Source organism: Gossypium hirsutum, chromosome A01 (assembly GCF_007990345.1).
Source record: "Gossypium hirsutum isolate 1008001.06 chromosome A01, Gossypium_hirsutum_v2.1, whole genome shotgun sequence".
In the NCBI taxonomy this organism is placed as follows: Eukaryota; Viridiplantae; Streptophyta; class Magnoliopsida; order Malvales; family Malvaceae; genus Gossypium; species Gossypium hirsutum.
Genome location: NC_053424.1, coordinates 10169303 through 10197111, shown reverse-complemented (window position 1 = coordinate 10197111; position 27809 = coordinate 10169303). Strand labels below are relative to the sequence as shown.

Genomic DNA, 27809 nt, shown 5'->3' with positions numbered 1-27809 from the left:
CAACTAACCATAGAGTGGTCTGTAACAGCTTGTTTTTAGTCGAATCAGAATAGTAGTTTCGGGACCACAAATCTGAGGTCAAAATAATTATATTATTATTATTATAATGTCTACAGCATGATAGTATGATTGTGTGAAAATTTTGTTAAGAAATTTTATTGTTTGAATGCTCAATTGGATAAAAAAGACTAAATCACATAAAGTGTAAAACTTGAGTTCTATTAGCTAAAGGTATCTAATAGCTATAGAACCTTAAAGTGAAGGTCCTTGTGTGGTAATTAGCCCATTAATTAGATAGTGGATGATATTGGCTTGGTATTTTTGAAATTTGTAATAATTTTAAAGGTTAATTTTGGTATTTAGTAAATAAAGGTTAATTAAATAAAACAAAACAAAATTTTGTGCTCATATCATCTTCTACAACTGAGTTTTAGGGCTTGAGAAGCCATTTTTATGCTTTCAAGTTTCGGCAACTTCATTTCTTGCAATTAGGTATGATTTTTGTCCCGTTTTTAATTATTTCTATGTTTTTGAGATCGTTGCAGCTTAATCTAGCTAGCCTACAGATTAATTTGCAAAAATGTTAAAGGTTTAGGGTTTTTCCATTGATGAATATAGGTGTATTTTGATGTTTGATGATAGAAAATAAATGGTTGTTGTTAGATAAACAACATTTGTTAAGAGATTTTTGGTAAAATTGTCAATTAGGGATTAAATTGTGAAATGTGAAATGGTAGAAATGTGGATTAAATGAAAAATATGAGCTGCTATGATAATAAGGAAAATTAGGCTAGCATGGGTAGAGACTTAATTGTATGAATTTTTATTTTTATGAGCTAAGGACTAAATTGTAAAGATGTTGAAATATTAGGGGAAAAAGTGTAAAATTGCCTTAATATACATTTTTGGGTTAAATTGAATAAATTGATAATTGAATACATATATATTAAGAAAAGCGAAGTTCAAATCTAGATCGGGGGAAAAATAAAGTATCGGACTGGTCGATTCATTTTGTTGTTTTTGTGAATCGAGGTAAGTTCGTATGTTAATAAGAATTATTGTAATTGTGTTTAATGCTTTATATTTGAATTGTTGATGAATATGATTGTACGAAAATGTTTGACGAAGATTCGACAATGAGAAATCCCTATTGAACCTTAGAAATAGATTACGATATGAATGACATGTCATCAGAGATTATGTGATTTGGGTGCTGGTCCGTACGTCCTAGCGGTGGTTGTGTTATTCGGCATGTGTTTTGGATTCTTGTCAGCTTCTGTGAGCAGCACCATGTAGCTATGTCATGACCGTCAGCTTGTGTAAGTAGACCCGTAGATAGCTCGAGAGTGAGCATTATATGAGATATGAGATATGAGATTGAGATAGCTTTGGCTATGTATTGGCACTTAGGGTGCGAGACTCCCGAGTATCCGATAGAATTCCAAATGGTTCAACGGTTATATCAAAGATATGAAATGATGAGAGAGAGATACGTATCAGCACAGGTATGTACGAAAACTATATGAGCATTGAACCTATGAAAGATGTGAGTTCATGATTACTTATGTGATTGAATATTTATTAACCTTATGATTTAATGATTTTGTAGTATATTATGTTCATATTACTTGATTGATAAATGAATAGTGAGTTTTACTTATTAATTATACGAGCTTATTAAGCTTTATAGCTTACTCTGTTTACTTTTCCATGTTTTATAGTGATTAACGAAGCTAGCTCGGATTGGGAGTCGTTGGAGATTGCATCACACTATTGAGCTTCCATTTTGGTACTTTTGAGCTTATGTATTTGGTTATATGGCATGTATAAGAGTTATGGTCATTTTGGTATATAGTTTGGTAATGGATTTAGCCATTTGAATTGGCTTGTAAATGATAAATGTTTGTTAAGTATATAGCCATGTGACTTGGCTTATTTTGGTTGATTTGGTTGTGTATATATATATGCAAATGTCCTTTGTTATGCATTTGGTAATTGCTATGTAAATGCTTGTGGTAAAGGGTTGTTTGTGAATCGGTAATGTAACACCCCCTAACCCCAAGCTGTCACCGGAATAGGGCTACGAGGCATTACCGGACTTATACACTAACATTTATACAAAATCGAGTCATAAACTTTACATTCCAAATCAATTCTTATCAAATTTCATCTTAAAGTCCTTAATACAAGCCTATGGGGCCCAATATATGTTTTAAAAGTGATTCGGAACTAAATTGACAACTTTAGAAATTTTTCCTTGAAGATAGGGCACATGCCCGTATAGCCTGGGACACTCCCGTGTGGCTTGGAACATGCCCGTGTGGCCTGCCCGTGGGTAGATTCTGACTTATTCACACGGCTGTGGAACTAACCTATAGCCAATTCAGACTTTTCCACACGGCCTAGGCACACGCCCATGTGACTTGGCTATGTGAAAACATAATTTTTGACCATTTTAAAGCTATTTTCACATACTAAACACACCCTATTCATGCCCAAAACATTTACTTGTATATCTTGATCAAATAACATTCATCAAACCTTTCAAACTTAGCAAATTCTCATTCATTCATTTCATTACCTCTTAAGGATTATGCACCACATTTACATTCAAAATATAAAACATTTACAAGTGACAAACACCAAACCTAGTACATGCCACATTTCTAAAAGATAGATGCATCACCAAAATTGAGCTGAGGTCGAGATTGACTTGGATGCTTGACTGAACTTCAACTTTACCTAACCTACGGACGGAAAACAACCTTACACTGAGTATTGGAAATACTCAGTGCTATTATCATAATTCAAATTATAACAACAATAAAATATCATAATATACATAGATAATTAGCAAATCATTCATACAAATCATACATATAAATTCATACTAAACTATCATATTTCCATTATATCATTTCCAATGATAGATCCAATAAATCATCAATGAGATTTCAAATAACTCATGAACCTTTGATTCATCTCTCAACCACTTATAATTATTCAATTCACATTTCAAATATAAACACTTCATAAACCTTTGGTTCATGCCTTCAATCACTTTACAAATTTCATCTCACATTCCATCATACAATATCACTTTCTCATTTCATTCAATAGCTCAATTAACCAAATTCATTTAATTTTATTATTTCACTTATTTTCCCCTATTAACATGACTCGGACTTTGGCGGATACATGGATCCAACCAAACACACCAGTATGGCAACCAACGCCTCATCGAATCTATCCAAAGTAAATATGACACACCAAGTGTCTCATCGACTCAAGGTCGAAGAATCCTTGAACTCTTCCTATCCTATGGCATGCCAACTATATCCACCCTAGCCCGACTAGTTAATAGGGTATCAAAATCACATATTCATATCACTTTCACTTTCAGTTGATCGTAATCATTCGAATTCAAGTCCACTGCAATAACAATTCAATCACAATTTCAAATTCTCCACAACTCATTATACAATTCAATTTCACACATGTATACATTCATCAATCAAATCCAATTTTCATTCAATTCAAATATCACTACTTACCTCACATTCAAATTCCATACACATATATTAAAATTAAACTTGAATTATGATAATACAAACCGATATTTTCTCGAGCTACTCCTCGATCACTTTTTCCTTTCCCTTCTTATTCAATGACGATTCCGGTGCTACGTTAGCTACGAACAATTATACAATTAAAATTTATCAATACACTAATTCATAACTCACATTTCCACTTTCTATCAAACTTTTACAAAAATTCCAATTTCGTCCTTTTTCCATAACCAATCTTTTTCTTGAACTTAATCTTCATATTTTCATTTAATCATCTCATTAATAATTTCTAGCTCATAAAATTCATCAAAAAAATAACTTTTGAGCTCCTTTCAATTTAGTCCTTACTTAAACCTAACTTAAAATTCTTTTAACAATTCACTCAATTTTCACTTCTAACTTAAATTTCTATCAAATTAACCCATAAATCCTCAAATTATTTATCTAAATAAACATCTAAAAATTTATTATTTTTCTTCATATTAACCTCATACATGTAGAACTTTGAATTAGAATTCCATACAGATAAAAATCACAAGAAAAAGAACTAAATCAACTTACCAATCAAGCTTTAAGTCATTAACCTTCAATTTTCCCTTTTTCTTTTCTTCTTTCTTACTCTCTTTCATGTTTCTTTCTCTGTAACTTTCTATTCTTCTTCTTTTGTTTCTTTATTTCATTTTATTTACTTAATTAATATTTAATTATAAAATATCTATATAATAACAAATAACAATAATACATGTTGTCGAAACCATTGCTATTTTTGGAAAAAAAACGGGAATCGACTTTTTTAAAACCAAAAATGTGGAGTCGCCACCAATCTTTTGTTGAAGTGTGATTGGATCACCTAATAAAACATTTTAAAACAATTCTAGTCCACAAAAATTTAAAAATGGGTTCGAGAGCCGGTTACGTATGAGGAATGATGAGCACCCTCATTACGTCCAAAAATTGGTACCAAATTGATTCGATGCTATCCTTATATCAAAGATTTTAAGAAAAAGATCTTTCAAAGCATGATTCTTTAAAATGTGTGAATAGTTCAAGTTTGCTGTCAAAATTCTCTCGTTTCAAATATATGCAGCATCATACCCAGCACGATTAGATACGATCCTTTATACCTTCAAGAATACGATCGATTTTTTGACTTTCAAAAAAAACTCGTACACTAACATTATAAAAGGTTATCCCAAATATTTAGTTCACCGAAAAATCATACCCAGCACGATTGAGCACGATTTCTCGAATTCCCAAATTTGGGATATTGCCTTATTTCAGAATTTTTGAATGATAAGAAAAATTGAGAATTTGCTCAAAACGCTTTTATTTTTCTTGAAATAACAACGAAACAATTAATATCAACCAAAATACTAAAATTTGAATCACGATACAACAATATAGAAAAAATCAAAGTTACCAACATGGATTACTATACGAAATATTATACAAGTAAACAAAAGAACAAATTAACATAATTTAAATAATAGTGTAAAAGGCTAATAATCAATATAAAGCAATAATACATGTAATAACATGAAAACTAAAGCGACACATAGTACACAAAACAATTTGGAAATAATTTGAAAACTATTAAATATATGAAAATTTACAAAATGAACAACACATGATTGGATTTGAAATGATATACATATATAAAAAGAAAACTAATAATATGTAATTGAATATTAAAATAAAACGTTATGAAAGAAGAAATTTGGAGTTAATAACATGCAAGAATATTTTAAAAACCAAACCTATATATTTAAAGGTGTTAATATACATTCAATAATAAAAATCAATAAAACAATATATAATGAAGATATAATACCATAACAAAGAATAAACGATATACATGAAAGATGAACAAACCAATATACAATAAAACTATATATACATGAAAGAATCTTAACTAACAAAGAAATAATAATATATGTTTTTTTAAAAGAAAAAATTATGTACATAAAAAATTTGAAAGGGAATATAAGTAGAAATTATATAAAATATCATGGAATTAAAATATAAATTATAAGATTAAATTAACTTTATCATAAGTTATATACGTAATATATTTTAACAACATAATTATATATACAAATAGATTTATTTTTAAAAAATTATATATTTAAAATAGCATGAAATTAATAATGCATATAAAATTAAGTTAACCTATAAATTATATATGTACAAATATAAATAAATGCATTTAAATGAGATACTATATAAACTATTAGAATAATATAATATAAAGAAGAATTCTAAAATAGTAATTTTATATGCACAAAAATGAAATTCCTAAATAGTTTTACATATACATAAAAATATTAGGTGAATCTTAAAACAATAAGTATTTTAAAAAAAACTCCATTAAAATAATTTACGTATAAATATACACAAAAAATATTTAAACAAAATATTATATAAATAGTTAAAATAATATGATATAAAAATAAATTTCAAAATAATGATTTTATAACATAAAGTAAAAAAAATTATCAAAATAATTTAACACACATATAAAAAACTAAATGGATTTTCAAAATCAGAATGAATAAAAGATTCAATAATATAAGTTCAAGCCCATAAAAAGATTTGAACCGAATACCATGCAAAATGTTAAAATTATAGAATAATAAAAAAAAACTTCAACATAATTATATAAATAAAAATAAAAAGAAAAAAAGAAAACAAAATTATTAAAATAGATCAACACATATATAAAAATATTAAATGAATTTCAAGATAATAAGTCATACAAACTTAATTTAAATTGAACTAAAATAAAAGAGACAATTTACAAATAAAATAAGTCAGTGAGGTTAAAATTAGGACACGCGCGCCACGCATGCGAATGCACAGGGACTAGAAATGGAAATAATCCAGGTCCCAAAACACTGAGTTGTGGTGCGGATCAATTTGCAAATATGCACAAATAATAGAACCGAATTTGAAAACAAAATAAAGAAAATGGAGTGTAATTAAATGCCTGTGCGAAGAAGAAGGACCTAGCGCGGAATTATCCCTCCCCGCTAAAAACACGCTTGAAGAAGAAGAAGAATAAGACGTCACCTCCTTTTGCCAATTAAAAAAAAAGAAAAAAGAAAAACACTTAAAACAAATCTAAGCATCGCAGCAAACAAATGAGGGAAAAGGAAGGGAAAACCCTAGATATTTGCCCCTTTTCAATCTGCCGTTCACTCACCACCAATCCACCATTGAAATTGGTAGATGGTAGCTCACGATGAAATCGTTCTATTAGCGTCAATTTCAAAGAAGAAGATACGGCTTCCAATGGCTTCTTTGAAGGTATGCTCTCCCTTCTTTACTTTCTTATGCAAAAAAGAACCACATGCAAAATCTAGAAAAAAAAATAAAACAGATTCAAAAGAAAAAAATGAAGAAATTGAGATCACATTTTTGCAATTATTTTCGAATTTTCTATTCAATTTGTGTATCAAGTGTGTATGCGTGCTTATTTCTGGGAAAAAAACCCCCCATCCGATTTACATCGTTTTCCTTCGGTTTTATAGCCGAAAAAACAAAAATAAATAAATAAAATAAAATAAAAAATACAAATTTCATCACCGTCATTTGCTGTCATTTGCTGTCCATTACTTGTGGTTATTTTCTGTTGCAGGTGTGTATGGCATGGAGAAGTCGTTCGTGGGCGTGGAGCGTGGCGCGCGTGGAAGCCGTTGCTGATGGTGTTTGCGGCGCATGGGAAGGGCAGATTGGCCTAGGGTTTGCAATTTCTAAAAATAGTTAATGGGCTAAGTTTTGGGTTAGGTTTTGGGCTGTGTAATGGGTTAGGATTGGGTTTTTATTGATTTGGGCTTATTTGGACTTGTTAAATGGAATGCAAGGATTTTATTTATTATTTTATTATTTTGCTTTTTTTATTCTGGTTTTGGTATGGGCTCGGGCGAAATGGGCCTATTACACATATGTCTTTATACACACATGTACACATGTATTAATCCCACACCATACATTTTTCATTATCTCATTTAATAGATAAATAATAATAATAATAAGTAAATATCTTTTACTTAATAAATAAGTAAATATATATATAACATATATTTGTACTAATAATTTAAATACACATATATTTATTCTCTATCTTACACATGTCACTAATTTGGTTTAATTTTTGATTTAGTCCCTTATCATTTTTCTATATTTTAAAATTAATCTTTTACGCTCTATTCAATTTTGTCCTTTTTAATAATTACTTCTAATTAAACTAAATTCACCTAATCAAAATATAATTCAACCCATAACTAACTTCATAAATATTTTTAATAAATATTTATGGACTCGTTTTCCTAAAATGGAGGCTTTAAATTCACTTTTTCGGTACTCGTGAAATATGGTTCGTTAGAGGTAATTTGAGCATCAAATAGTTGATAATTGAGATTTGGTATGCTTTTGATTTTAGGCCAAGTGATGCATAAATGAAAGTGACCATTTAGGTGATTTGAGAATGTGAATTTGGTATGAAATTGAATAGCGTATTGTGATACTTGTGTGCCTTGAAGTTGTTGGTATTGATATAGCATGAATTGAACTTGGTTTGGATGAGTTTAAATGACATTTGAAGTTGTGGTTATATGCAATTTTGGTTGGTGTAGGTGAATGAATATTGGGTGAGAAAGATAGCTTGCTAAATAGCCTATTTTTGTCTATACGGGCAGAGACACGAGCATGTGTCTCAGCCGTGTGGGACACACGGTCAAGTGACACGGCCGTGTGTCCCCTGGTGTTTAATTAGAAAGTAAGTCAGTATGCTCCACACGACCAACCACACGGGCGTGTGACTTGCCTGTGTGTCATAAGTCAATATACCCTACAGGTTTGGCACGACCTATCACATGGCTTGGCACACGAGCATGTGAGGCATTTTGAAGGGCACAGAGGCTGGTCAAATATGCATGTGGTTAGTCGTGTGACCCAATTCAGAGAGTTACACGGGGTCGGACACGGGCTAGGACACGGCCATGTGACCCTATTTCAAATGTCCACACTGCCTGTGACATGAGAATGTCTTTGGCCGTGTGAGACACACAGTCGGACCACACGGGCGTGTGTCCCCTGTATTTTGTACAATTTTCTAAGTATGCCAAAAATTTTCGGAGATATCGGTTTAATCTCGAACCATTTCGAAAGAATGCTTTGGATCTCGTAGGCTCGTATTAGGGACTTGATGTATGTTTGAGAATGGTTTATTTTTGAAAAGGAAAAATGTATGAGAAATGTATGTTTAAATGTGTAATAACTCTATTCCGGTGACGAATTTGGGTGAGGAGTGTTACATGGTCGATGAGCTTGGTAAATATTCTAGAGCTTACATGCTCTACATGATTGGACAAATATCAATGGCATACAAGTCTAGCATTTTCATGCTTTGCATGTATCTCCCATATTTCTCAAATTTAAATATGGTGAGGTAATTTGGCTTCTAGTCCGTGGTTATGGCTTATCTCTACATGGCTCTTTACAGGGTAACTAGTACTGGAATCAATGAATTTTTTTTGTCATCTACTTGTACGGTTGTCGAAGCTGCCAAAAAGAAAACCTGCTTGAAAAAATTTTGTAACACTCCTCGCCCGACCCAATCATTGGGTTTGAGTTACAAGATGCTACAGTCAATATCGAAATAGTGACAACATTTATTAATCGAATTACATCATAATACAAGCAATCATAATCAAAACATTTCATAGTTAAATTATACAATCCTTCCCGGGACTTGGTTGAGCTTAAGAGGTAATGCTCCAAGTTTCTTAAATTTTGAAATGTTAAATTATGTCAAGTAAACTGATTTGGTTCGGTGGTTTAGTGTTATGGATGTGTGTTTGATTTCCCTTCCTTTGAATTTTGGTTATTTTTATCCTTATATCTAGTTAGTCACACCTAGCTTATCTATAATTTTTGTTTAATTGTTGACAAGAATGAGTTTGCTCGTTTAGTGGTAAGGTCTTAGCAATTTCTTTTGTCCCAAGTTTGAATCTAGTTGTGTGCAAAAGTGAAATTACTTTTTCTCTTCCATTGTTCTATCGCCCATGTTGTTAGAATGTGGGTCAAATGCAAACGCTGAACCACTAGGTTGTGTTAACTGATAAATTTGATATGTTAGGATATTATTTTTGTATTTTTTTTAAATTTGATAAAAAACTCAACTCATAAAAATCCTCCCTTATGTGTTGTTCCCCATTTTCCTCACTTTTCCATTTTGTTTTCACGTCAATGTTCTTTTTGCAGATGAAATTTCCCTGTCATTTTCTTTTCCAATTTTACCCTATTCGATTTTTGCAAACTTTTTTTCTCCATCATGGTGATTTTATCTTCTGGTATTATCCATTTTCCTTATTTTTTCAATTTTTTTCCATCCTGATTTTGTATTGTCCTAGTTTCGTCGCTAGCCTTTAGTATTGGTGTTAGCCGTGTGTGATTTGAAGTTTTGGTGTAGTATTGGCTTCGTTTCACTTGAGAGGATTGTTGGTTTAATGGTGTTATTCATATGGTTTATAATTCTATTAGGTGAGGATCGTGAGGTGCACTTTCCTCTAGTGGTTTAGGTGCGTTGGAAACCTCTGCTTCTAAGGGTGAGTAATCAAACGCCTAAGTTTAGGGGCTGGTTGTGATAATTTAGTTCGCAAAGGGTCAAATGCCCTATTGCTATTGGTCGAATGCTTTAGGAAGCAATGATTGATTCTTTGTAAGTGATCATTAATTGTTTAAGTTGTGGTTGTTGTCTACAGAATTTGGTTGCTACTATAGTGTCAACATTTCAAAAAATAGTCAGGTGTGTGACTCTAAACTCGAAAATCAGTGAAATTGTGAGAAATTAAAATTAACAGTCGACGTCACACGACCGTGTGAGCCATACGAGTGTGTGCTTGGCCATGTGGGCCACACAGGTTAGAAAAGTAAGGCGTGTAGGCCCATTTCGATTAATTTTTGGTTGGGTCGGGATTTGGGCCAGATGCACATTTTGGTAAAATGATGAAATTGGTTATGTGATTATGCCTAGTGATTGAAGATTAATTTGTTATGTATGTCACTATAAGAAAACTTTCCTGTGAACATGTTAGGCATGTAAATTCGTAGTCTTGTTCATATTTATCTTTTGTGTGAGAATGTCACCGTACATAACTTTAAATAAGTTAATCAATATGCCTCTGTTCTGTCAACTCGTATGTATTGGTGACATGTTCTCGAACTATTAAGTTTGTATGCGACATGTTTAATATGAGTTAGTTTGAACATGTAATATGCTTTGCATGTGTGTTAAGGTGGGATTTGATTATGATATGGAGGAAGTTCTGGCAAACCACGATCTGTGTTTTTAGCGGTTCACCCGCAATATCTGTTTATGGCAGTTAATCTGCAATATTTGTTTCTAGTGGTATCTCTGCATTGTATCTAGCAGCTTGACTGCATAATTACTTAGTGGCACATGACTACTAATTTGATATGTGGGATAGCTGGGTATTAATTTACCTAATTTGTGTGTTGGGTGGGACGAAGATGGTGTGTAGCAAATAGGGGTAGATCTAAACTGTTTGACATTTTGCATTGCTAAACATGCCATGCCATGTGTATCTGCCCTATTATGCTGTAAATTGTGCATTTTTACTATCTATTATGTATGTGGGTCAAGTCACACACTGGGATTTTAGCTCATCCAAATATTTTATCATTTCAGGTAATCGCAAACTTAGGATTGGGCGATGTTGGGGAGCTCAGATTGGTCATTCTCGCATAAAACGGTTTAATTTGACTTCACAATTATAATATGGACTTTTGAGCTGTAGGATAAACTTTCGGACTTTACATTTTTTGTTTTGGAATATGATGGTTTTAGTTAACTACTCTAAATAATATGCATGATTTTTCTGCTAAGAAAAATTGGATGTCGATTTTCGTAAATTAATTAAGTTTTGAATTTTGTTCACTGCAAAATCAAATTATACAAATGGGTTTTCTGAATGATATCTAAGTAGACAATATGAATCTTAAAATCAACTTAGTTGCAAATAATTACAGCGTGTTTGGTTTGCTGTTTTCCCCCCCTCTGCATGCGTATTCCCCCCCTATGCAGCAGGCCCACCAGGAAACGGTTGTTTGGTTCGCTGTTTTCCCATTCCCCGCCGAATCGGTTACTCCCCCATTACATTGATTGCGCGTAATAGGCATTACGGCCCCTCAGCGCTGATTACCCATTCCGCGTCTTTCCCTTTTTTCTCTTCCATTTTCTGCCCTCGTCCTCAACGCTGTCAAAAGCTTCCCCAAAGTAATCGACGGAGTCCTCGACGTTGTCAAAAGCTTCCCCAAAGTCGATCCTTCCAAGGTCACCCCTTTTTCTCACATCCATTTCACGATTTATTGTTTGATTTTATATTTCGGTGCTTGGGTGCTTAGGAAGAAATGATTTTGAAGTTATTCTTTTCTGGAACTACTTGATATTTCACCCGATTTATAGTGTTTTATGTGCATTTTTGGGTTTCATTCCCAAAATTGAAAGCCAAATCTTTCACCGGTAATCAATCATTTTTATACAATTTCTTTTCATGCTCATGTTTCCTTGTTTGGGTTTCTTTCAAAATTTCTGAATCAAATTGCTGTAGTTATTGGTAGATATTAGAAGAAGATAGTGCTGGTTTTGGCTTTGGGGGATTTGCATATACCCCATCGGGCGGCTGATCTCCCTCCCAAATTCAAGTTCATGCTAGTTCCTGGAATGATCCAACACGTCTTTTGCACTGGTAATCTTTGCATCAAGGTATCCCATCTTTCTTTTCCTTTCTGGATTTTTTTTTGTAGCTGAAATCATAGTTGAATTTGGTTCCAGTTCTTTAGCACTTTGGGTTTTATGTTTCTCAGCAAGCAATTGAATATATTAATTTTCTCTTCCTTTTTTGGAACTATGGATTGTTCATTCCTTTGTAGTAGTTATGCTAAATTTATGCCTAATTTAATCTGGATTTCATGTTTTTGCCCAATTATTTTCTCTTTGAGTTGTAATATGCGAAGAGATATTATTTGCTAGTTTGAATTTGGGAAAAGCAGCAGAAGCTACCATACCTGAATTATCAGTATTTTAAATGATCGCCAGCAATTGTTTTATTTGATAATTGTAATTTTGATCCGAATAGCCATTGCTGCTACCTTGCATTTATACATGCAAAGAATGATTCCTGTCATGTTTGATCTGAAATGCGTATAATCACGTGTCAGATACTAGTTTGTGCCCAACTCTGACATGAGTATGTTCAAAATTTCCGAAGCTTTTCCGTATGTTTGAAGGATTTTATCTCAATCCTTTGAATATGTGTAGGGCATATGTGCCACTTTTGAGAAAACGAGAAGAGTCCGTGTAGCATAGCATTAAGTAGGATTGAAGTACATATTTGGTTGAACTTAGAAACATGTAGGAAGTTAGTCACTAAGGGCTAGTTTCTCATTGCTTTTGAAAAGTGCTGCAAAAAAATGCTTATGAAAAATGCTTTTGAAAAGCTTGGTCTAAAATTTAAGAGTTTACTATCTGTTTAGTATTGCTTATGGCTCTAAAAGCACTTTTGAAAAGCTATTTTTCTCTTATTTGCATAGCCAACAACAAATCAAATGAACCTGATTTGTTAGCTTTAGCTTTATGGAAATTATGCCATAGTATTTCTACCAATTGAACTTTTACGGTTTTTGTTTTTCTTATTAAAATTACCACTGGCCCAGCTAATTCGGACTAAAATTTCAGGAAGTTCAAGATTACTTGAAGACACTTTGTCCTGACTTGCATATTACCAGAGGTGAATATGATGAAGATACAAGATATCCCGAGACCAAAACATTAACTATCAGACAATTCAAGTTGGGATTGTGCCATGCCATGGCCATCAGGTATTATTTTCTTCTTTCCGCTGGTATATAGTATTGGACTCTGCATTTTAAATCAGTAAGTAGTTTGCCATTGATGCAGATTATAAATTTATATTGAAGCATGCATCTCCTGCTGTGAAAAATATGTGATTTCATGCTAATGGTGTTAAATAAATATAAAAATAATCGTTCATGCCTTACATTTCAAGTTAAAATATGTTCTGTTTGGAAAACTTGTAGACAGAGATCTTGCTCCCTTTTTCTGAAGCTGCTAAAGGATGCACGAAGGATCTACAGTTTTATGCATTTGTAACTTGTGATTCATGCGGTAAGTAGCGCCTAAAATTTGTTGGAATCATGTTGTGTTCAAGAACCATACAAGCACAAATGTAATCCACTAAATGCATAATTCCAAGTGGAGAGAAAGGTAACCTGGTATGTTCATCTAAGTTACTTACATTTTTTGCAAGTTGATTAATCATAGACTTACTGTTGCTTCTTTGTCCTTCTGCAGCAAGACCTGCATTCTACAAATATGTTGCCTTCATGTTCATCTTGAATGCACTAGAACTGTTTGCTTTACCTAGAGCTTCTTTCTAAAGATCAATATACCGATATTGCTGTGGGAACATATCCAAAAATGTAGAATGTGCTTTACCTAGAGCTTCTTCCTAAATATCAGTTAGTCCTTGATTTTTTTTTCAGTATGTACTATGTGTTATCAAGTAGATTTGGAGTTTGAATATCTACATCTAAATTATTTTCATTTCCAAGCAGAGATCTTTTCTGATCAATTTTCTTGTAACAAAATAAATAGTATCATTGTGTTTGTTATTGTAGAATTACAAGAGTCTTGTACTAATAGAATTTGATGGAGTTTGAATGGCTCACAGGTTTGATGGAGTTTATTTTTTAATTCTTTTTTAATTTTTTAATTATGTTCAATTATAATAAACACTACAAAAATTATCTCAACAAACGAAACAAAAAAAAAGTAAAATGCTACAAACAAATCATGTTTTCTTTTTTTAAAAAAAGAAAGATATTTAACACACTATATTATTCAAATGGGTTTTTTAATAATAATTATTAAGTCATCAATTAATCAAATCCACAAAATCAATTATTTTAGATTATATTTTATAGTATTATATATTATGATTTTAGTAAATTCGTATAAGAATATTTAATACTAAGAATTTTATTAAATTATATATTTATATTAAATTATATTTAATAATAATTATTTTAGATTATATTTTATAGTATTATATATTATGATTTTAGTAAATTCATATAAGAATATTTTAATATTAAGAATTTTATTAAATTATATTTTTTATTAAATTATATTTAATAATTATTATTTTAAATTATATTTTATACTATTATATATTATAATTTTAGTAAATTCATATAAGAATTTTATTAAATTATAATATATTTAATTATAATTATGTTTAAATATGATTAAATTATTTATTATTGATAATAATAATCTTATTAAAATTTAAATAACAATAACAATAATCATTTACCAAAACAAATTTATGCTAAGGGTATTCTAGTCATTTTAGTTTTTTCCATTATGCTATTACACCTCTATTCCATTCAACCAAACACAAGATTACTATTACGCCTCTATTCCATTACATTCAACCAAACAGTTGATTTGCTATTACACCTCTAATCCATTACACCTCTAATCCATTACACCTCTATTCCATTACGCCTCTAATCCAATACAGCGAACCAAACGTGCTCTTAATGTTTTAGAAATTGTACGCTTGACAACCGCTAAGTTTTCTAAAAAAATAAATAAATGGATTTTCGTATGAACTATCTTCACTAGAATCAAATGGTGTTTCAAAAGGTTAAGTAAACTAGTTTTACGGGTGATTCATGTAACCTCCAAGATTCAACCATAACGTCTAGGCCGGGTTTGGGGTGTTACAATGAAAGCTCATTTGTTAAACCAAACATGAAATAGGACCAAGTTGTAAAGTTTTCAAAGTTTCCATAACAGGTATCGATACCTCTGAAAAGGGACCGATACCATTTTTAACTTCGACGTTTTAGAAAAATAAATCAAAATCAATAGTATCGATATATAAAATATGGTACTAATACTTCATTTATAAAGTACCGATACTTATCCTAGTATTGGTACCAATTTACAATTCTAGTTGTTGTAAAACTATTTGAAATTTGTTAAGTATTGATACCTACACCATGGTATCAATACCTTATTGCCAAATATGTCAAAAAAATCTGATTTTAGTGCCCATTTTATGTTCAAACCAATCTAACCAAATGATTCCTTAAAGCTCACTTAAAACCTGTTAAAAATCATTTCAAAACATACATCAACATTCAATTACTCAATCCTAATATCAATCAAACAAATATGCCACAATTTGGCACCATTTCACAACAAAATATACCAAACCTACTAAGATGTTTATGAATAATTCAATGCCATCATTTCCATACCATTTTATTCTCACTTAGGCATCTATAAATGTCATTCACCTTACTATGTCATACCATCATTAAACATTCCAAAATTACCAAAACATGCGCTATTGCATTTATGTACATTAACTTTACAAGATCAAACAATAGATTAGGTTTAAACCTAACCATCATTCACAAGTAACACCTAGATAAACATCTATGTACATGCTACAATACCGAGTTTAAAATGAGTAAAAGTCTATCGATTCGACAGAGGGATAGTGTGATCTTCAAGCTGATCCAGCTGACGAGTTTCGCAAATTGACAATATACAAAAATGGGACACAACTAGGTAAGCATTCAAATTCTTAGTAAGATTATAAACATAAAACGGTAAACTTACCTCACTTTATACTTAAATATGAAAACATATACAACCTAACAATTTAAACCTAACATGGCAATTCAATTTCACAAGTTGAGTTCTCATATGATCATGCCATATAATAATTCAACATGTAACTTGTATTTTCATCATCAATCAACAGTCAATCATATACTTGTCAAGTTCATTCTATATCATTCTTATATTATCATTTCGGATTAATCATTTAGCCTGATGAACCTTAGTAAACAAATTTGGATACATGAGTACTACACCACGCCAGAAAGCACCATAGTGTTGTACAGAGGCATCGAACTGCAAATAAAGGCATCAAAGTGCTAATCAGAGAGCATCGAAGTGCTAATCGATTAATAGAGCAACCGATAATCCAATTTCATTACAAGTTCAATTCTCATTCTATTGATCTCAATATCATCAACCCATTAGTCAAATTATCATTTCATACATAACATAGCATGATTCGTTTCAATTCCAAGTCGATTTCACAATTTCACCAAGTTACACTATTTTTAATTTAGTCCTCTATTTCGAATAATAAATCAAATTCATACCACTATGATTCAACCAATCAGCTATCAATTCATCAAATATCCTAAATTTTAATTAATCATATTCAATATATCAGTCAATTTATCATTTCTTTACGATTTAATCCATATATCACCTTTTATGCCAAATTACAAATAGTTCAATTACTATCTATCATCCAAAAATTAATAATTAAATTATATAAAAATTTAAATAAAATCAAAGCATATGGAATTAACTGGTTAAACGACAACAAACAGGACGTCGAGGGCTAATCCACTATTTTGTCTTTCTATCGATTATTTATAGCTCGATTCAAATCCCGATCTATACAATTATTTAATTCAATTTGTCAATTCTAAACATCTTATAATAGCCTAATATATGCATGTTTTATTTCAATTTCATTATTCGAATGCCCCTAAAATTTTTTATTTTATTCAATTTAATCCCTAAAACTGAAATTGTCATAACTTTCAAATTTGAGTTTCGATTGTGAAACCAATCTCAATTCCATCCTTATATATCCCTCTATTATATATAATTATAAAAATTTAATATCAATTTCAAATTTTACACACTTTAGTCCCTATGTTCAAAAACTAACAATTAACTTTACAAACTAGTCCTTTTTTTCATATCTAAGTTCAAAATCTAACAAATTAACACAAATTTTATCAAGAATTCATCAAAGGAAACTTTTAAAAACTTTAACAGTTTTTTAATTTAACAGGCAGGTTAACTAAATCGAACTATCATGATCTCAAAAATATAAAAATTACAAGAAACAAACTTAAAATTAATTTCCAATTAAGGGACTAAAGTTTGAAACCCAAAGCTCGATTCTTTCTTTCTTGTTTAGGCTAAAAGTTGAAGATGGAAAAAATTTGTCGAAGACGGACAAAATTTGTCATCTTTTTCTTTTACTTTTACTTATATATTCAGTTTTAACTTTAAATTAATTGTAATTAGCTTACAACTAGCCTCCACCACTGTTTGGCATAATAAAAAGGATTCAATTACACAATTGGTCCCTCAATTAATTAAAAATTTATAGCCATTAAATTTTACTACTTTTAAAACTTAGTCGTTGTACTTTAATTAGCCACTAATTCAAAAAAAATACCTATCCAAAATTCAATTCACCTATATAATAACTCCATAAATACTTAACAAGAATATTTACAGGCTTAATTTTCGGAAATGAGGTCTTGATACTTCATTTTTTAACACCACTGACTTTAGGGTCATTACACTTGTATCTTAATTAACTATCCATTTAAAAAAAATTAAAGAACCAAACTCTAATTAAACTTCATACTAACCTTGTAAATATTAAATAATAATATTTATGTATTTGAACATCAAAAATGGGGTTCCGAAACTACCGTTTCGACACTACTAAAAGAACAGATTGTTACAAGAATATTTAGTAAAAGAAACAAGTAAGGTTGTATCCATTGATATCAGTAATAATCTTATTCCTTCAACTAAAATAAATAAAATAAAGAAGGGGGTTTTAAGGAAAACTTTAAAACTAAAATTAAGTTTTGGAAAAAGCAAAGAAAGCAATAATTAAAATTTTGGGAAAATCAATGAGATGAAACTCTAGTCAATGTAAGTTCTTCGTTTGATTCGAGGGTTTGATCATTGATGCTAGGATGAATTTCAATGTCCTTTAATAAATTGGTTATAGTTACTGACAGTCGCCTAGTAACCTAATCTCTTCTTACCTTCACGATAATCCAGACAATCTCCATTAATTACTTCCCTTATTGACAAATAACCCTATAACAATCGCTTGGAAATTTAATTTATCAATAACCTTAAGAATGAAAGAGACTTAATTCTAACCAACAAATGCACAATCAGGGTTTATTTAAGTTAGATCACATACACAAACACTGCACAAATAATTTTGCAGCTGTCACAAATATTACAAATCAAGCGATCGATTAATTATCTAATTGACAAAGCAATCATTTTAAGCTATCAAATATCGGTAGAATATTCAACAAACCTGGTTAATTGTAATTAAACTACTAGACATGCAAATATTAAAGAGAAAGGAAAGATTAAAAACAATTCAACCTTAAAAACTTATGGCATCAAACTTTGAATATTACTTCAACTAGAAAAGAGGGTTTAGAAACCCTTAAAATAAAGAAAACTAAATAAAACTAAAAACATTTAGGTCTAAGTCTCTTCAAATCTTAACCTAATAATGTCTATTCATAGGGCAAAAATATTATAACGGAGAAACTACAAAAGTAACCTGAATTAAATAAAGTAGAATTTTTTTGAATTAAATAAAGTAGAATTTTTTAGGTCTTTTTGGCTATTTTCATGGCAAATCTCAAGGCAATTTTGGGTGCCTTCTTGAAGTTTTGGGGTTTCAGACATACAATAACTTCAGATAGATCTTTTAATTTCTTTCGAATTAGTATATTAAAGGCCCAAAAAGGAGGTTAGTATCTGAAATTATGGTCAAAATATTGAAATTGCATTGTATTGAAAGTTCAAATCGAAAAAACTTGTCAAAAATAACTTTTAAGCTCTCTTTTCCCTAATTATTTCCTATATCAACAACAAATAAAATATAAATATAAACAATATAATTAAGAACATAAATAACATAATTTAAGGTAAAAAAATATTATAAATAACTAGTAAATTACACATTTATCACTATTCCCGAAAGTATGGGGTTGGATGCAATTGATGTGGTTAGCGCTAATCACTAGGTGGCCATACTTTTTTTCTCTTATGAAAAGGTAAACATATAATCATACTTTATGTTTTACATTTAGGTTTTGAACGTATTTGTAGATCACTTGGATCATACTAATTTTATCAAGGACCCTAAATGGATTCGAGCAAGAAATGATGAACATGCATGAACAAGTTAGTTATTGGTATAGTCGTATTTAGTTGATATACTTATTATTTCAACTTCACAAAACTACGTTTATTGTATTTGTTTATAGTTTCAGTGGTGTTGTACCGAGATGGTGATATTACTATCGTTGTGCCTCCAAAGAAGCCGAAGAACCACGATAAGCTTTGTGAGATTGATTTGAGAAGGGATCAATTTTCAGAAAAATATATTCAACTTTGGGACTGGTGTGATCAGCATACCGTTGGCAGTAAATTCACCGAGGATAACAATTTTGAAGCATTTCAAGCATATATGAGGTGATTTAGGCAAAATGGGCAACAGCGTCTAAACGCGAAAAGGAAAATATCTTATTGATGAGAGATCGACACGTATCAACAAACCGTCCACGATCACATTGGCAATCGCGTCAAAAACCACCGAACCTCTTGATCCTGACCAACTTGTGAAAGTTGTCAACCTAGCAGGATTTTCCCCACCACTATTTGAGTGCACCCGCATTCTCATATCAATTTGGCGATGGAACCGATCTTTCAAACACAACTTCGTCACTTTATAATACACCAACCTCGACGATGGATATTGCATCCAAGATGATGCAACTCTTCGAAATTTCACTATGTGGTCTGACGAGCCCTTACACACTTCTTCCCCTTCATTCATTGTAGCATTACTCACTAATTAATGACCCCCTGAGCGGTCAGTTTTTTTTCACTTGTCCCTCAAGAGAGTAAAACTAGAGGTGAGTATGAAGATATGGTCCAACCCACACCGTAATAGAATCCAACCTACAATTGAAGCCACAAATGATTCTGCTATATTTATACAATTTCATTTATTTGGAAAAAAAACTTTATGTAATTACTTTTAATTAAATTTTATGTGATTTTTTAATTAAATTAACTTTTATTTTATCCAATATTCTTGATGAAATATTGGAAGTGACTACGTAATTAAGAAAACCTTTTCAAATAATTTACTTATCAAAACCATAATTCAAAAAAAAATCACTTAAATAATTTAATTATGTTTAATTTGGTTGGTTTTAAGACATAAAAAATTAAATTTAAAATGGATTTGCAATTGAAGAACTAAAATATTAGTTCGAAATAACTTGGGTATGCTATATTAATCATTCACTATGATGTATGAGAATTTGAAAAAAAAATGATTAAATTAAATAAGTTTAATTAACATCATAATTAAATTTGTTATGGTACTCGTCATTGTCGATCTTCTACTTGATTACTCGATTGGGTCCTGACCTGTAGTCTACAGGGTTCGCATTTTGAGTTCACGCGTGAGGTGTTTGCATCCTTCTAGGAGACCGCACAATGTGGGTTCGCACCACCACGAAGACGAACCCACATCTAGAAAAAAATGTTAACCCTAGAATAGGGTATGTGTTGGCATGCATGGGGATCTACCTACGATGTTTCATCCATGAAAAGTAATCATATCATATAAATAGATAATCTAACCCTTTTGAAGGACACACTACAAACACTCAACAATTTGGTGCGGTGAGCGTAGAAAAGTTTCTGACCATGACAAAACCAAAAAACTAAAATGACTCACCCCAACGAGAATTTTCCCAGCAGTTTTCCATTAGGCTAGGCAGGAGGTTTGGGCATCGATAATCAACCCAGTGAGATAAACCTTTATGCTGGTTGGTTTGCTGACCGACCAGAAAATTTAGGTAACTTGGGCCAAGCAGGAGATTCCAACTCTTTCCCTCTAAACAAGGAGCATCATCACAACAACTATTTGGTTTGTAAGAGTAACTGAGGTTGATGAAGGAACAAATGACTCAACAAAGTGTCAAGTTTGAACAACATGAATTATTCCAATAGGAGCTTCTAAAACAGAACGAAGAACTAAGAAGGAAGATACAGTGTGACCACTTTGATCTTTAGGACCATGTCACACCTCTCTAGGAGGAGGTTGTGGGAGCACATGCAAAGCCATGGCAAAATGAGATGAATGCTTTATGTAGAGATGTGCAAGCATTGCACCCTGATGTGCAAGACATGGACTGGTTATTTTGTTCTAACAACCCCTTATATCCGAAAGTAGTAGTTGTGAACCTACCATCTAAGTTTAAAGTGCCGAAAGAGATGTTCAAAGGTTGGAGGGATCCTAAAGCTTATCCCATGTAGTATAATGATTACATGAATGTGTTCAGATGTAGCAAAATGTAAAGTCTTCTCTATGACTCTCAGGGAAGTATGAAAGATCGGTATTTATCCCTACCACAAGGCTCTATTCAAAGCTTCACGCATTTAGGTCAAATGTTTTAGGAAGATTTTGAACCGTAGGATAATAATAAGCATCCCTATGGGTTTGATGTCAATGAAACAAAATGGTGGAGAATCTTTGTAAGATTATGTCAAACGGTTCCATGCAGCAACGTTAAACACAAAGAAACTGAATGACTAGTGGACCATTGATGCCTTTATCATAGAAATCCAAAATAAGCACATGCAATACTTGTTTATTAATAATAGGCCAAAAAGTTTGGCGAACTTGTATAAGAGGGCACATAAGTTCGCTGAGGTAGAGGAAATTAAAAGGGCAGTTTACAACACTTTTTAGAAGGATGACAAAAAATTTAGAGGTTGTTAGGTAGTTCACAACCATCAAGGTCCTCCTTCTCAGAGTCTGAGTGTACAAGGTATTAAATGAATTGGTGTGGACATTCTAGATGCCTCAAGGTGAGCACAGAAGAAAGTATATTCCTTATGAAAAATTTGAAGCTTACACTCCCTTAAATGCTACACATACCTATATTCTTAGTTAGGTAAAAAATTTTGGGCATTTTGCCAAGCCCTCCACCCATGCGACGCAATCAGTCAAGAGCTAACTCAAGGGATAGATGTAATTTTCACAATCAATTGAGCACAAGACTAAGGATTGTTTCTCTTTGAAAGATGATACTGAAGAGACAATTAGAAATGGCGAGTTAAAAGATTTTGTGGCCCAAGACGCCTCACTATCAAGTCAGAGTTCACGGGGTGCCGAAAAAGGTAAACAAAAGGTTAGAGGCACTATACACATGATAATTGGTATAGATAAGGAGTGGGCAACCTCAAACACAAAGAGATGCTCATCTTAGAAGTGTGATGTCAGTTAATTCACTGAAGAGGTTACGTCAACAAGAAAAGAAAAGAGTGGAATTTAATAAAACGGATGAGGACTGGAATTTTCTATTCTTAATTTTTTAATCTTTCGCAAATGAGGAAGGAAATGACCCTATGTTCGTATCAGCAACTATAGTAGGATTTAAAGTTAAAAGAATTTTGGTTGATAATGGAAGTGCTGTGAAGGTGTTGACTTACGACGCACATCAAAAGATAGAGCTGAAAAAATAGATTTTCAAGAAGGCAAGTCCTTTGTATAGTTTTGCAAACCATCTAGTCAAGGTGAAGGGACGTATTACCCTACCTGTTACCTTGGGGGATAACGAGCACACCACTATAAAATACGTGCAGTTCTTTTTGGTAGACCATTTAATGGCTTACAATTCCATCTTTGGCCATCCTGTTATGAGAATGGCTAAAATGATGATTGCTACTCCTTTGTATGAAGATTAAATTCCTTACTAGGATGGGGATAAGATTCATGAAGTCTGATCAGAGAACAACCAAGTAGTGTCACATGTTGTCAGTTAAACAAACATGTGAGTAATAACTACAGGGTCAGAGTTCGCAGTAGGTAGACGTGGTTAACCAAGTTTTAGATTTGGTCAATCTGGATGTTAGAAGTGAAAAGAGAGTTCGCAAGCTAAAAGTAATAGAAGTCATAGAAACTTAGTAATTATTTTATGATAACACGGACAAGTTGATAAGGATCTCATCAACATTGACAGAAGAAGAAAAGGAAGACCTAGTGCAATGCTTAAGGGAGAATTCAAACATTTTTGCATGGTCAGCAGCGAACATGCATGGTGTGGATCCTCAGGTGATTGTCTATCTATTAAACATGTCCTTCGAGGTTAAACTAGTTAAGCAAAAAAGAAGATTGTTTGCTCCACAGGTTGTGGAGACTATTAAACAAGAGGTAGGCAAGTTGCTTTAAGTAGAATTCATCAAAAAGGTGGTGTACCTGGGTTGGGTGTCAAATGTTGTAATGGTGGAAAAGACCAATGAAAAGTGGAGAATGTGCATTGATTTTACTAGTCTTAAAAAGGCTTGCCCAAAGGATAGTTTTATTTACCCTCGATAGACAGACTGGTAGATGCGTCATCAGGCCATAAGTTTATGAGCTTTATGGAGGCATTTTCAGGTTATAACAAAATTTTCATGGCTCTAGAAGATCAGGATAAAATAGCCTTTGCACGGAAGAGAGTTTTTTATGTTATTGAGTTATGCCTTTTAGGTTTAAGAACGCATGTGCAACTTATCAAAGGTTAGTTAATAAGATGTTCAAAGAGTATATTGGTCGCACTGTTGAAGCCTATGTAGATGACATGTTAGTGAAGAGTTCTACTCTAAAGGTGCATATCAAGGATTTGTCTAAAGCTTTTACTATTCTGCAAACCTATAATCTGAAGTTAAATTAAGAGAAGTGCGTCTTTGGTGTGAGAATAAGGAAATTCTTAGGCTTTATAGTTTCAAATAGAGGTATAAAAGGGAACCCTGAGAAAATTTGGATCGTTCTAGATTTACCTCCCCCGAAGACTATCAAAGATATTCAGCGCCTCACATAAAGGGTGGTTGTACTCAAAAGGTTTGTCTCTAAAATGGAAAATAAATGCTTACCTTTCTTTAAGGCCTTGAGAACCTCTTTTAGTTGGAAAGAGGAATGTCAAGCTGCTTTTTAAAAGCTCAAGTTATACCTGATGTCGCAAAACTAACTAGAAATTCGACTAAGACAAGCGCACCTATCGAATAGTAGTATAGTTCTGGTGAGACCGGAAATATCGTATCCACGAGGACTAAAAGTACTAATAATTACTATCTTTTTATTATCTAGGCTAAGAATTAAAGTGTGTTTTTAACCTAAAACTAATTATCTAATTAATTAAGATTACGACAAAGATGAAGTTCGGAAAATTCTTTAGAAAAAACCGATGGATAACACAATACCCAAAGAAGATTCCACCTAGACTTCACTTATTACTTCTGAATTAGACAATTTATTCACTTAACTTAATCCATAAAAATCCTTAATTTATGTTAATATCTCTCTCGAGACTAAGAACAACTGACTTTAGGTTGATTAATGAAAATCTCTTTCTAATTAAAACCCCTATTGTCGAATTAACTCGATCTATGGATTCCCTTATTAGATTTGACTCTAATCCGGTAGATTTATGTCATCCTATCTCTAGGATTGCATTCAACTCCGCTTAATTATGGATGATCTACTCTTAAACAGGGGCTTTTGCTCCACTAAATAAGCACATCAAAACCTTAATTAATACCCTGGAATATTAAAACAAGAATTTAAAACTCACAACTAAGAATAAGAATAAGTCTTTATCATATAATTCAAATAGTAAAAAGATTCATCATAGGTTTCATCTCCCATAGGTATTTAGAGAGTTTAGTTCATAATAATAATGGAAAACATATCAAAGTTTGGAAAACAACAAAACATAAAGAAACCCAAAGAACTTCTAGCAAATTGGATGGAAATCTTCAGTCTTGATGTAGATCTTGGCTCCAAGGTGATTCTGATGGCTGTTCTTGAGTATTTTCTGCCTTTAACTCTCTGTCCCCCCTCTAATCCTCGTCTAGGGTGTTTATATAGACTTTAGAATGCTTTAAAACCCTCAAAAGTGCCCTTTTCTGAATAGAACTAGGCTTGGGCTCGGCAGAGACACGGCCGTGTGCCATGCCTGTGTGAAGGTGCTCAGGTTGTGTGCAATACTGAGTTGGTTCTTAGTCTACACGGCCATGACACACGGGCGTTTGGTCTACCCGTGTGTCACACATGAGCATGTGGATCACCAGTGTGGAAGTGCCTAGGCCGTGTGAAACACTGATTTAAGCCCAATTTGTCCGTTTTTTGGCCCTTTTCTCGCTCCTTTTGCTATCCTAAGCTCTTCTGAGTATAAAACATGAAATTAAAGGATTAGGAGCATCGAATTCACTAAAAACAATGAGAAATCATTCATAAATATGCCAAGCATGGGTAAAAATGTGTATAAATTATGGTTTATCAATACCTCACGTTTCCACTACTTTTGATGTCACCTCAAGTAGTGGAAACTCCTTATCTTTATTTGGCAACCTCTAAAGAAATGGTGGAAATGATTTTGATAAGACAAAAGTAGTTCATCAATTGCCAGTGTACTATGTTAGCAAGGTGTTGCAGAACAACAAAGGTACTTAAAGATAGAAAAGTTAATTCTTGCTTTAATAGTGGCAGTTCGCAAGTTGCAACCCTACTTTCAAGCTTATGTCATGATTTTCATGACAAACCAACCCATCAAAGACATATTCTCTAGAGTAGATACTTCAAGTAGAATAACCAAGTGGGGAATTGAATTGGCAGAGTTTAGAATAGATTATACTCCGATAGTAATGATCCAAGATCAAATCTTATTCGATTTCGTGGTGGAATATTCTTTTGATAAATCACCAAACCCTACTGATGTAATAGTTAGCTTATCATGGGGACAAACTAGCTCAGCTATGAAACCAAAGTGTTAGACTATTTATGTGGATGGCTCAACAGCGAAGATAGGACTAGGGGCAGGCATTTTCCTTATAAACCCTAATGTGAATGAGTGGTAGTATGAACTATCCTTCGACTTTCAAGCATCTAATAGCACTGCGGAGTATGAGGCATTAGTTTCAGGACTACAATTGGCTCTACAGTTGGGGGTGAAGGAATTGGTAATACACACTGATTCTCAACTGTTAGAGAAGCAAATGAATGGTGAGTATAAAGTAAAAGAGCCAAGCCTAAAGAAAAATACCATGTTATAGTCGTCCAGCTACTCGCTTAGTTTGACAAAGCATAAGTTAGACAATTATCCAGGATGGAGAACACCAAAGCTGACATTTTGCCTAAGTTAGCGTCCTTTATTACTACTAAACAAAGAGGAAAATTTTTGTTAGAGCATGGCCCCATCCCAAGCTATGACACCTAGCAAGTACTCAATCTGAGCCAAGAAGAAACATGGATGACCCTCATAGTATAAGCTCTACAACGGGAGACTCACCACCTCGAAAAAAAAAAGCTTGTTAAAATACAACATAAGGTTGCAAGGTATGATGTTATTATTTATATTTAATATATATATCATTGTATCTGTAACTTACTCAGATTTCATTCAATTAAAACTGTATAATTTATCACCTTAAGATATATCATACTAGAAGGTGTGCTTTATAAAAAAAGGTTACTCCCAACCACTTTTAAGATATCTCGCTGCCACTGAAGCTGAATATGTTATGAGAGAGATATATGAGAGAATATGTGGCGATAATCTAGATGGAAGATTGTTAGCACAGAAGGTTCTCATGCAGGGTTATTACTGGCCAACTGTATAGAAAAATGTGCACCACATGGTTCACACTTGTGATTCGTGCCAAAAACATCTCAAGTGAAACGATTACTGGCTGAGCCTCTACAAGTAATGTCTGGTCCTTAGCTGTTTGCAACTTAGTGAATAGATATTTTAGGTATGTTTCCAATAACCACAGCTTAGAAGAAATTCATAGCTATAGTTGTGGATTATTTTACTAAGTGGATAGAAGTTGAAGCTCTAGCTATAATCACAGAGAAACAAGAGTCTTTTCTCCAAAAATCAATTATTTACAGGTTCGACATTCCATGTTTGATCATAACAGAAAATGGAACCAAATTCCAAGGAAAATTGAAGAACTTCTGCAATAACCTGCAAATTGCTCTCACTCAAAGCTCCGTAAAAATTCCTCAAACAAATGGTCAAGTAGAGGAAATGAATAAGAAAATTCTAACGGCTCTAAAGAAAAAGGTTGATGAGGCCAAAGGTATCTGGTTAGAAGAGTTACCAGAAAATATGTGGGCCCTGTGAACCTCACCCCAATTGAATTGAACGTAATTGAATGGAATGGATTCTTATGAATATGAATTG

The 27809-nt window shown here is 32.4% G+C and overlaps 4 long non-coding RNA genes across 6 annotated transcripts; 2 read left to right on the top strand and 2 right to left on the bottom strand.

Moving 5' to 3' along the window:
* Positions 1-6319: 6319 nt before the first annotated feature.
* Positions 6320-7298, bottom strand: LOC107916959 (uncharacterized). The gene is made up of 2 exons (XR_001689657.2): positions 7155-7298; positions 6320-6927 (listed from the first exon to the last, which is right to left on the bottom strand). It is a non-coding gene; the product is annotated as an uncharacterized lncRNA (long non-coding RNA).
* Positions 6558-7451, top strand: LOC107916958 (uncharacterized). The gene is made up of 2 exons (XR_001689656.2): positions 6558-6875; positions 7207-7451. It is a non-coding gene; the product is annotated as an uncharacterized lncRNA (long non-coding RNA).
* A 4189-nt stretch (positions 7452-11640) lies between these two features.
* On the top strand, positions 11641-14217 carry LOC107916895 (uncharacterized). Of its 3 annotated transcripts, none has more exons than XR_001689633.2 (5): positions 11641-11925; positions 12203-12357; positions 13330-13472; positions 13692-13878; positions 13966-14217. It is a non-coding gene; the product is annotated as an uncharacterized lncRNA (long non-coding RNA). The 3 variants fall into 3 exon arrangements; XR_001689632.2 differs by having other exon boundaries at positions 13692-13886; XR_005900186.1 differs by having other exon boundaries at positions 11642-11925; positions 12213-12357.
* LOC121205030 (uncharacterized) lies at positions 13248-14045 on the bottom strand. Its single transcript, XR_005900187.1, has 2 exons — positions 13910-14045; positions 13248-13512 (listed from the first exon to the last, which is right to left on the bottom strand). It is a non-coding gene; the product is annotated as an uncharacterized lncRNA (long non-coding RNA).
* Positions 14218-27809: the final 13592 nt, after the last annotated feature.